The sequence below is a fragment of the Chenopodium album genome, chromosome 7, assembly GCF_948465745.1.
Source record: "Chenopodium album chromosome 7, dcCheAlbu1.1, whole genome shotgun sequence".
Taxonomy (NCBI): Eukaryota; Viridiplantae; Streptophyta; class Magnoliopsida; order Caryophyllales; family Amaranthaceae; genus Chenopodium; species Chenopodium album.
The window spans coordinates 951,903-963,511 of record NC_137840.1 but is presented as its reverse complement, the minus strand read 5'-3'; the positions used below and the strand labels follow the sequence as shown (position 1 = coordinate 963,511).

At 41.1% G+C, this 11,609-nt stretch overlaps 1 long non-coding RNA gene across 1 annotated transcript; it reads right to left on the bottom strand.

The window, feature by feature from the left end:
* LOC145640755 (uncharacterized) lies at window positions 1-445 on the bottom strand. The gene is made up of 3 exons (XR_014114967.1): window positions 389-445; window positions 239-318; window positions 1-147 (listed from the first exon to the last, which is right to left on the bottom strand). It is a non-coding gene; the product is annotated as an uncharacterized LOC145640755 (long non-coding RNA).
* Window positions 446-11,609: the final 11,164 nt, after the last annotated feature.

The window sequence follows — 11,609 nt, the reverse complement described above, 5'->3', positions numbered from 1 at the left end:
ATTGTCTACATTAGAACAATAATATCATAAAAATTCATAATAAATTACAAGTGCAATACAATTATACAAAACAACCAAGTTCATTCCTCCATGGCTCCATGCAACTCTTGAAGACTTCAATTCTTTAACATCAAGTTCACTGTGAAACTAACCAAGATAAAAAAAAATGAATTAGTAACATAATTACATAATATATTATTTTTAATTAATTAACCAATCAAAAACATATAAAATTCACCTTTGTTCATTATTCCTCATCAACTTCCACATCTTCATCTTCATAAATTAAAGCTAATTCTAGCTCAATCTTTGTAGTATCTAAAAATCATATAAAAAAGATACATTAGTATTATAAATTGACCAAAAAAAACTTTAATAAATGAAATACCTTTCAATAGTGAACGCCTCCAACTTTGAAGACACATCAAAGCTTCAACGGTTTCCGGTAGTAGTCTACTACGATGGGGTCCAATGATCCTCCCACTTGTGCTAAATGAACTCTCGGAAGCAACGGTGGAAATGGGTATCGCAAGAATATCTCTAGCAATCTTAGCAAGGGTGGGAAACCTATGTGACTCCGCATTCCACCAAGCCAAAAGACTAAACTTACTCTCATCAACTACAAGCCTCTCCACTAACAAGTAAGTTTCCACCTCACATTTTTTAGTCCTCTTAGGAGGTTGTTGCGAAACATGTCTTGCCCACAACCCCTCAACTTCATCAAATTCATCCATGGGCCTCTTACCATTCACATTGACAATGGAGGAAGTTACACTAAAAGGAGTGTCATCATAACTTGCATCCATCTCATAATCATGAACTAAATCAACCAACAATCTTTTCACCCTATCACATTCCATCTCAAAACAATCACCATACACAAGTCTATAATAAAAAGTCACAATATCCAATTTTCTTCTAGGATCCAAAACCGAAGCAACCGACAACATTACATTAATCACATTCCAATATTTATCAAACTTAACAATCATTTTTGAAGCCATAGATTCAATCACCTTATTCCCACAACAAACCCATTTTCTCAAAGCAAGTAAAATTTCACACACTTTTTCAAAGTACAAATTGGTCGTTGGATATTTTCTTCCCGAAAAAGCCTCCGTTGCCCTTTTAAATAGTGCTAACCTTTCACATATCTCACTAGCCATTTTCCAATCTTCTTTACTAGGTAGTTTAAATTTATTCCTTCTACTTTTGCTCACCTTTGAATCCAACCTAGTAAATGCATCTTTATACAAAAGGGCTATTTGCAACATATCATAACATGAATTCCATCTTGTCTTACAATCTAAAGTCAATTTCTTAGTGATAGGAATTCTACAATAATTACAAGCATCCTCAAACTTCTCATACCTTTTTGGTGTTGAAACACAAAAGGCAACAACACTACGAACTTTCTCAATTGCACCACTAATCATTTCCAACCCATCACCCACAATCAAGTTCAATATATGTGCACAACAACGCATATGCAAATAAGAACCACCCATAATAAGCTTGCTAGAGTTAAGTTTTTCACGCAAAACATCTACTACGGCATCATTAGTTGTACAATTGTCAAGTGTAATGGTGGATACCTTTTCATCTATATTGAAACTCTTCAAACATTCTACCAATGCCTTGCTAATTGATTCCTTGTTGTGTGGGCATGGCACATACAAAAACCTATCAAACACAATCAAGTTACATACATATCAATTATATATTCAATTAAATGTAAGTTCAAACAAAAATATAAAACTATTAAATTACCTAATGATAAGTTCACGCAAAACCCAATCATCATCAATGTAATGTGCCGTCACCGCCATATACCCTTTCCTTTGATTGCTACTACTCCACATATCGGTGGTAATAGCAATCCTAGAATCATTCTCCGCAAACAACCTCATTAACTTTGATCTTTCTTCCTTGTAATCTCGTAGAATATCCGCTTTAACGGTATTCCTAGAGATTACCTTGAAATCCGGGTTCAAACTACTTACAAATCTTCTAAACCCAACATGCTCAACAATGGCAAGTGGGTACTCATGTAATATAATCATATTCACCAACTCGGACCTTGACACTTGAGCATTAAACTTAAATTTTCCAATCCCTAAGGAAGAAGATCCACTTTTACTTGACATAGCTAGTAAAATTTGTTGTTTCACATCCATAGTATTTTTTATTTTCATACATCTCTTTATGTGATCCCTTAAATGTGTAGTACCACTCTTTCCTCCACCAACAAAAAGTTTCTTACAACCTTTACACTTTGCCTTGTCTTCTCCATTCACCTTAATTTGGTCAAAGTGTTTCCAAACAATTGAAGTTAGCTTCCTTCCCTTAACACCTATAATTTCGTCATCATCTTGAGTCATTTCTTCATCATTAACCTTTGTTGATTGTTTTGTAGTCACATTAGTAGGTTGTTTTGTAGATGGATCAACAAACCCCTCATCATCATCATATCCATTAGTAGGAGTAGATGAAACTTCTTCCATACCTAAATGCAAAATTAAATTGGGGATAAAAATCAATAATTTAACACACAACCAAAAATGAGAGCAGAATACACAAGTAACACAACCAAAAATTCGAGCAGAATTTTCCAAAAAAATTCAAGCAGAATAAACACAATCCAAAATTCGAAATTCGAGCAGAATACACAAGTAACACAACCAAAAATTCGAGCAGAGTAAAAAAAAATCAAGCAGAATAAACACAATCCGAAATTCGAAATTCGAGCAGAATACACAAGTAACAATCGAGCAGAATAAAAAAAAATCAAAAAAATTCGAGCAGAATAAAAAAAATTCAAGCAGAATAAAAAAAAAATCAAAAACATCGAGCACAATACACATAACACAACCAAAAATCGAGCAGAATAAAAAAAGAATTCAAAAAAATTCGAGCATAATACACAACCAAAAATCGAGCAAAATAAATTAAAAATCAAAAAAAAATCAAGCAAACTATTCGATTTCAAAATATTCGAGCAAACAATACACATAATCGAGCAAATAATCAAGCAAACAACACATTTAATCGAGCAAATAATTCGATTTCAGAATATAAAAAAAATTAAAAAAAAATGAAAATATACTTGACTTGTTGACGGTGATGCGCTGCATCGGTCTGAGAGCGGTGACGATAAGGTGGTTGACGTGGAGACGCGCCGCCGTGAAGAGCTGAACTACGTGCTGAACAATTAGCTGGCTGCGTGAAAGGCTGAACTGCGTGAGAAATTGAGAATGTGGGCTGGGCGGCTGGCTGCGTGAAACTGTGAAAGAAAGGGTGAGGGGTGATCTAGGGTTTTTAGACAAAAGACCACTTAGACTACAAAATTAGAATTAGATATTTTAATTTGAAAAAAATACATAATTTGTTCATTTAAATCTAACTTTTACATAAAAAAGAATGTCTTATATTTTACACATTACAAATATTAATTGTGTAACAAGAACATAATTTTAAATAATTTGTTCATTTAAATCTAACTTTTACATTAAAAAGAATGTCTTATATTTTACACATTACAAATATTAATTGTGTAACAAGAACATAATTTTAAAATTGTGCAACTAAATTATTATGTCATTATATATCAAATTGGTCTAATATTCAAGAAAAAAAAAATTTGGTCTAATAAAGTATGGAGTAATAGTCATTAGAGATTTAGAGGTAAGGTTTAAGAATAGATCTCGTGAATCAAGGTAGTCCACATTGTTGAAAACTATCCTAATCAACTATTGATCGATCAACATTATACTTCGTTGATTGAGTGATCGACTTTATAGATATAAAATAGAATTAGTAACCGTGAATTAGTAAAAAGTTTATAATTTTGACCGATTAACAATGTTTGTGTTATTGTAATTTACTGCGTAGTTAATTGTTTGGAATAAAGATCGATTAACATTATACTTCGCTGATTGAGTGATTGACTTTATAAATATAATAGTGAATTAATAGCTTTAACTATGATTGTGTAACTGTGAATTAGTAAAAAGTTTAGAATTTAGACCGATTGAGTATTTGAGTGTGCTATTGAGTATTGACTTACTATGAATTATTAAAAAAGTTTAAACATTTGATCAAGACTAAACTATGAATCGATTAACATTATATTCCATTGATGGAGTGATTGACTTTATAGATATAAAGTACAATTAATAATTATATAGATATAAAGTACAATTAATAATTATAAATAGTTTGTGTTACTATGAATTAGTAAATGTTTAAAACTTTTGATCAAGAATTAACTATTGAGTATTGATTGGTCTCTGTTGATTGAGCACATGATTGACTTTATAGATATAAAGCTGAATTAATAACTTTAAAGAAACCACATATATGTTTATGTTTATGTTTTTGTGAATTAGTGATTGACTTTATCGATATAAAGCTGAATTAATAACTTTAAAGATATATCACATATATGTTTATGTTTATGTTTTTGTGAATTAGTAAAAACTTAAAGTTTTAAATATTGATTTTTTTTATAAAAAAATTAAAATATAAGGGACACACCAGGAAGGCAGGAAATGACACGTGTCATTGTTGATGTGTCTTTTAGTATATAATGTGACGCAACTAAATTGTGTCATTGACTCATTGTTGGTGTGTCTTTTAGACTTTTAATATACTATCGATTGATGATTGATGATTGATGAATCATATAATGTGAGTATGTGACGCAAAATAAATATATATATATGTATATATACATATATATATATACATATACATATATATATATATATAAATGCAAAATAAATAAATAAATAAATATATATATATATATATATATATATATATATATATATATATATATATATATAAGTTAGAGTACACAATTACACAAATCCCAAAAAAAATTGTATATAAGTCGGAGTCGGAGTCGGATTACGGGTCGGATTATCTCGGAGTCGGAGTCGGAGTCGGACATCCGCCGGAGTCGGATTTTTTTCTCGGATTTTTTGTAGGATCCGACTCCGACCCTCCTCCGATTCGGATTCAGATTATTTTATCGGAGTCGAACTCGGATTAATTTTTTCTCGGACTCGGAGCGGATTTTTTGCCTCGGATCGGGGCGGAGTAGGGTCGGATCCGGATTGAATTGCCATCCCTAGTTTGGAAAGTGTATGTAGACGGGAGCTCTACAAAGAACGGTTGTGGTGCAGGTGTAATTTATGAGTCTCCTGAAAGAGACAGATTTGAGTATGCACTACGCTTCAGGTTTCAGGCCTCTAAAAATGAGGCGGAATATGAAGCCATGCTAGCCGACATGCGTATGTGTAAGGCGGCGGGGGCCATGAAAATTGACGCCTACTCTGATTCTCAATTGGTTGTTAGCCAGTATGAGAGAAGTTATGAGGCTACCCATCCGGCTATGATCAAATATCTTCAGGCAGTCAAAGAGGAGGCCGGGGCACTTGAGGAATTCCGGCTGAACCAAGTGCCTAGGTCTGAAAATAACCAGGCGGATGCGTTGTCAAAACTGGCATCTTCCGCCTGCCATGATACGCCTCGGTCTGTCTTTTGGGAAGTTCTGGAAAAGAGAAGCATCAATGAAGATCCCATTGGAGTTTTGGACCGAAGCTCCACCTGGATGGATGGCATCCGGGCTTATCTCTCAGACGGCACACTTCCTGATTCGCCACAGGAAGTAGCCGTCCTGAAGAAGCGAGCTGCAAGCTTTGAGTTGAGAAATGGAGAACTCTTCAAGGCGGGGTTTCTGAAGCCTTTGTTGAAGTGTGTCACCCCAGAAAAGGGGAAAGAAGTTCTCGAAGACTTGCACTCAGGATTCTGCGCCTCTCACATAGGCGGCAGGTCCCTAGCCGTCAGAGCCAGACGACATTACTTTTGGCCCACTCTTGAGGCAGACGCCAAGGAATTGGGGAAAAAATGTGACAAGTGCCAAAAGTTTGGAAAACTTATTCATCGACCGGCTACTGATCTGACGGCCATCCACAGTCCAATCCCGTTTGAAAGTGGGGTATGTACATTTTGGGTCCCTACATGCCTGCTCCAAGCGGAAAGCGCTATATCTTAGTGGCTGTGGATTATTTCACCAAGTGGGTTGAGGCTGAGGCGGTTAAAAACATCAAGACCTCAGACGTAATTTCCTTCATTTGGAAGAACATTATCACCCGGTATGGGGTACCTATGTCTATGGTGTTTGATAATGGTCCTCAGTTTGAGACGCCTCAGCTAAAAACTTGGTTGGGAGATCAGGGGATCTCAAGCTATTTTGCATCTGTTGGCCGACCCCAAGCAAACGACCAAGTTGAAGCCTTCAACAAACTCATCTCAGACGGCATTAAGAAGAAAATAGAAAGAGCCGGTGGCTTATGGGCAGAAGAGTTAATCCATGTCCTATGGGCCATCCGGACAACAGCAAAAGGGGCAACCGGTGAAACCCCATTTCTCATGGTTTACGGTGTTGAAGCCGTCTTGCCCATCGAACATTACGAGCCGACTCTCAGAATCATGTTGTATGATGAAGAGGCAAACTGGGAAGCAATGCGCCTGGCATTGGATTCACTCCCAGAACGCAGGGGCAATGCCGCCTTGCGTCATGAGATTTACCGTCTGAGAATGACTAGAGCCTACAACAAAAAAGTACACAAGCGTCCTTTGAAAGTTGACGACTTAGTGTTACGAAAAATGGAGGCAACCGGTAGGGCCAATGAGCTGGGGAAGCTAACCCCAAATTGGGAAGGCCCCTACCGGATCTATGAGGAAGTAAGGGATGGTACCTACCGCCTGGAAACTCCAGACGGCAGGCGTCTGCCAAGAACTTGGAATGTAGACAATCTAAAAAAGTACTACTTCTGAGATTGTAAACTTTTTGTAAACAGTGAGTCAATTAATGAAGATTCAGACTTTGTTTGCAAAATTGAGTTATTGTTTGATTATCCATCCGGGTCATACCCAGGCGGATTCCCCATCTACCTGACTAAGTTCGATACTTAGTGAAGGTTACATTTGTTTATCCGCCTGGGTAATGCTCAGACCCCTTGTTTACTTAGGTTGGATACTTTGTTTATTCAACTGCTTAACATGATCCGCCTGGGTGATACTCAGACGGATTCTCCATTTTTCTAAAACTAAGTTTGATACTTAACATGATCCGCCTGGGTGATACTCAGACGGATTTTCCATTTTTCTAAAACTAAGTTCGATACTTAGTGTAAATTCAACACTGATTAAGAAACTAAGCACAAAAACGTTTAGTGGCTACACAACCGGTCTCAAACAAGACCAGAGGCTAAAAAGGCCGGATGGTTGCTCTTTTTATAAAATCGCCTGTCCCAACATGGACAAAGGCGTCCGGCAACACCTTTCCGGGTGCAATCGTCGCAGAGAACAGATTCTGTCGGTTCTACGTATCCATGCAGACGGCAAAAATTGAACGACCGAATTGGTCAACTCATAGCCGTCTGACCGAAATAACCTACGAAGAACGAATAAGTCTCTAAATACCGGATGCCCATAGGCATCAGTCGGTCACCGGCTGAAGTTCTCACTTAGGTTATCCATTCCAAAAATTGCACCTCACCCCAATTGGGGCAAGAGTTCAATGGCTATGAAATCTCTACCAAGACGGGCATAAGCCGTCTGGGTAGTGACCGAAACGCCTGTGGGTGTACGGCTGTGCACTTGGTTTGGGGCAATCACTACTGTGATTGATTGACTTACAAACATATCATGCTCTTTGCAGCATCAGACGTTTTCAAGTCAATCAACCAGCTCCAACTGAAACCAATCACATAGCCGTCCAGGGGCAAGGACAGCCAGACTATTGACTAGTTAGGCAAAGAATCGCCGCATGCTTTTCATAAGTTAGGCAAAAATGAAAAATTCAAATGCAAAATAATCAAAACCGACTTAGTCGGCGCAATTCATAAAAGTCCATCCAACCAAACGGTTGTAATGGATCAAATGTTAATCGGACCTCGTCCGGGAGAAAGAAATTGTTAATTAACACGGCTCCTCAGCCGGTAAATACACAGATACTCGGCACGCAGGCCGGAAAAAGCAAGTTTTGGCATACAACCGCTGAATAAAGGGAAAATAAAAAGAAAGCAAAGATTGGCATACTGCCGCTGAATGATCACTTTTGGCCTGCAGACGGAGCCTCCTGGTCCTCTCCCTTCTCCTCATCGTCTGAGGGAACTTCCTGCGCTTCGCCAGGACCAGGAAGCTCAGGCGCGGACGGCTCAGTGGAGTTGACCCAGGCTTCGAAGGAGGCAGGCTCTGGCTCGCCTTGCTCCCGCAAGTACACCATGTACTCGGCGTAGCTGTGCGCCAGTGCCCAGACGCGGTAATCTGTGTCTGGGTACAAGGCAGCCCACGAAATCTTCATACGGGCGTCGTTGTCAGCGTCACTCTCAGCAACCAGGCGGTTTTGCTCCGCCTCCAGGGTTGCTGCAAAGTTCTTCTGAGCCTGCGCAGCGTCCTTCTCTAGCCTCTCAACCTTGGACTTAAGTTTGCCAAGGTCCGCCTGGGCCTTCTTGAGCGCCTCATCAGCCTCCTTGGCGCTCTTGTCTGCCTTTTTCTGGGCCTCCTCCGCCCCTTTTTTGGCCGTCTCAGCATCAGCAGCCCGCTGGTCGGCCGCCTTCAGATCTAGCTCCAGCTTTTGGATTTTGGACGCCTGTGTCATAATTATTGCTTTAGTTTCAAGTTCATTTACGATAGTTGAATGCAAAGCAATATTATCAGCGTCTATGGCAGACTTCTTGGCCCTTTTTACCTCTTCCCGTTTGCGGGAATAAGGACGTTTGAGCCCGTCCACCCGCAGCATGGCCTGCAAAAAGCAGGCGGTATAAGAATTACAGGCGGGGTAAAACACTTGGAAAAAATAACATTGAATTGACAAGTTTCCTACCTCAGCCAGAAGGGATAGAATGCGTTCAAGGTGGAACGTCTCTATCCCAGGGATTTCGTCCTTATCCCTCTTCCGGACGGCCTCCAGCATGGCCTTGGCATGCTTCTGGACGTCTGGCCAGCGGGGAGATTGAGTTTGATCTGCACCACAATCAATAGGTGATGAGTGCGAAACTAAGGCAGCACCTATTTGTTGCCGACCGTCTGAGGATGACGTCTGTTGGGAGTGGGATTTCACCCGTAAAGGCCACCCCAGCTCAAGCAGGGATTCAAAAGGGTTCTTACCTTCAGAGCCGGCCAAGCGGGAGACGCTTGCGGGCGTGGTGAACCCCGCGGCTACTGAGGGGTTGGCAAGATCAAGGCACACGCTGCCGCCTACCTTCTCGAGTCGCCCCGCTATCCGCATCGTCTTAGCCCCGGCTGAGGCGCCAAGAGTTGACGTAGAGGCGGGCTTTTTTATTTTATTGAGAACGGCTGGGGCCTCCTCTCTAGCCCGTTTGAGATTCTTCTCAAACGATTTTCCAACCTCTCCCCCCTGTGGAAATAAACAAGTCAAGGTTAGTATCCGGGCAAGACAGTTTATAGGATAAACTTAAGAAAGGGTCAGGCGCTTAATACCTTGGCCCTGAGCTCGGCCGCAGCTTTCTCCGCAAGCTCTTTGCGGATGGCTGTAGAAGACCGCTTGGGGGTTTTCTCCGTCTGCAGCATGTTCAATGCTTCTTCTGCAAAAAGAAAGAGATTGGTCAAAATCATAAATCAATTCCGATAGAAAAATATTACAGACGGTATGAACTCAGGGGCATACGTTTATTAAACATGTGTCCTAGCCCACAGGCGGCTAAGAAACATTCATCCCTGAACCAGGCGCTCTTGGGAATCCAGTTCTTTGGGACTTTTATTGTTTCCCCGGTTGACAGAGTTGCGTCTGTGAGGCCGAAAAAGTCTGCCTCGATTATTTTGTCAAAGTCTTCCTCTGGGATCCGGGGAAGAGCGCACTTCCTGCCCAACCGGTTGGGCTTCTTATTGTACAGACGAAATTCATAGTTTTCCCGTCTGGTTGGGGCTGACATCAGGTAGAACCTGTGCTTCCAGCCATCGAACTTGGAGACCTTGTCCAAGGTCATCATATATTGCGGCTGCGTGGTTAGAGTATACCACGCTCTCCAGCCGCCTGGGCTCCTGCTGAGGTAATGCATGCTTGCAAAAGCCTCCCAGCCGGGGTTAAGCCCTTGGAACTCGCAGGCGGCAACATACCCCAGAATGTTTGTCCAGGAGTTGGGGGTAAGTTGCCAGAGCCCCAGGCCGTAGCCTCTCAAAATTGCCTTCACCGCCTGGTGAAGGGGGAAGCGAAGGTCGGCTTTGAACGCCGCCTCATAACAGCCAAAATAGCTGTTGGCGTTCTCTTGATCATCCCCCCAAGCGATGGTGCCCAGCTCAGGCGGCACCCGGATCTTATACCCGTCTCCAAGCGGGTGCATTTTCTTAAAGTTCTCTAAGTTCTCCCCCATTTGGATCCGGTCTTTGGAGGAGACGTGGATGCAGAAGGGATCGTCCTTCTCACTCCATTTTTTCCTTTCCTCCTCCTCGCTATCCGGAAGAGGGGGCAAGTCATCGCTGCTCTCAGAGGTAGAGGCGGAGCTGTCACTCTCCGTCTCCCCCTCACTTTGGTCCATGGGGGCAGAGGCGGCATCGTCGCCGCCTTGGTCACACTCTTCCAAGAAAGAGTCAGCAGGGGTTGAAGGGGCGCGCGGAGGGGATCTCTCCAGAGCCGTCTGGTCTCCCTGACCAGACGTTTCTCCCTCAGGCGTTTGGCCGCCTGAGCCTTCGCTTCCGTAATTTGGATCATTGGCCGTCTACATTGTCCGAGCCATGGTGTCCTGCACAGACACATAACTGGTCGGAATCCATGGCAAAGGGTGGTCCCAACACCCCAAGCCGGCACTCCCAGTACTAGACTCAGCCGTCCCAGGTGACCGGCTGGACTCTAACCTAGGTTGTGCCGTGTGTGTTGGTGATGCATCAATTTATTGCAAGAAATATATACAAGCGGCGAAAAGAAGAAAAGAGCTGAGAGAGACAGAGACGGTACCTTTGGATCTGATATTCGAAGGGAGGCGGGTCCGGCTGGGTTGCGGAAGAACAAAGTTTCTTGCTTGCGCCTGACTCAAACGGATGACTTCTGCTCTCTCAAAGTTTTTCTCTCTAGAAAATTTTTGTAAAACGTACAAAATTATGAGGGTAAAACGGCTATATATAGAGGGTAAATACGGGGGCATTTCCGTAATTTACCTGGAAGGTGAACGGTTACTCTGTAGTGGTAAAATTACCGCCAACCGGAGAGTGACGTGTGTCACAGATGCCACGTGGCGTGCCACGTCACATCTGTGAGGGGCAAATGTTTAGGGTATTAGTGGGAGTAGCAGCTAACTAGTATCTACCACTCAATTAGTCTTCATATTTACGTTCTGCTAATCAAACTTCCTTCTCAAGGAAAGTATCGATTCAAGATATATTATGCATCTTTTCTTGTATTTTTGCTGCTTATTTTTTACACCATTGATTAATTCTATTCTTATTTCCGTGAGGGTAAGTTCCACCATCTTCTCTAGTTTAGGTTAACTAGTGGAATATATATATTTGTATTTGTATATAAATTATTCCTTTTATAGTATGATTAATCAATGGTTCTTATATTAAAGATTTATCCATCC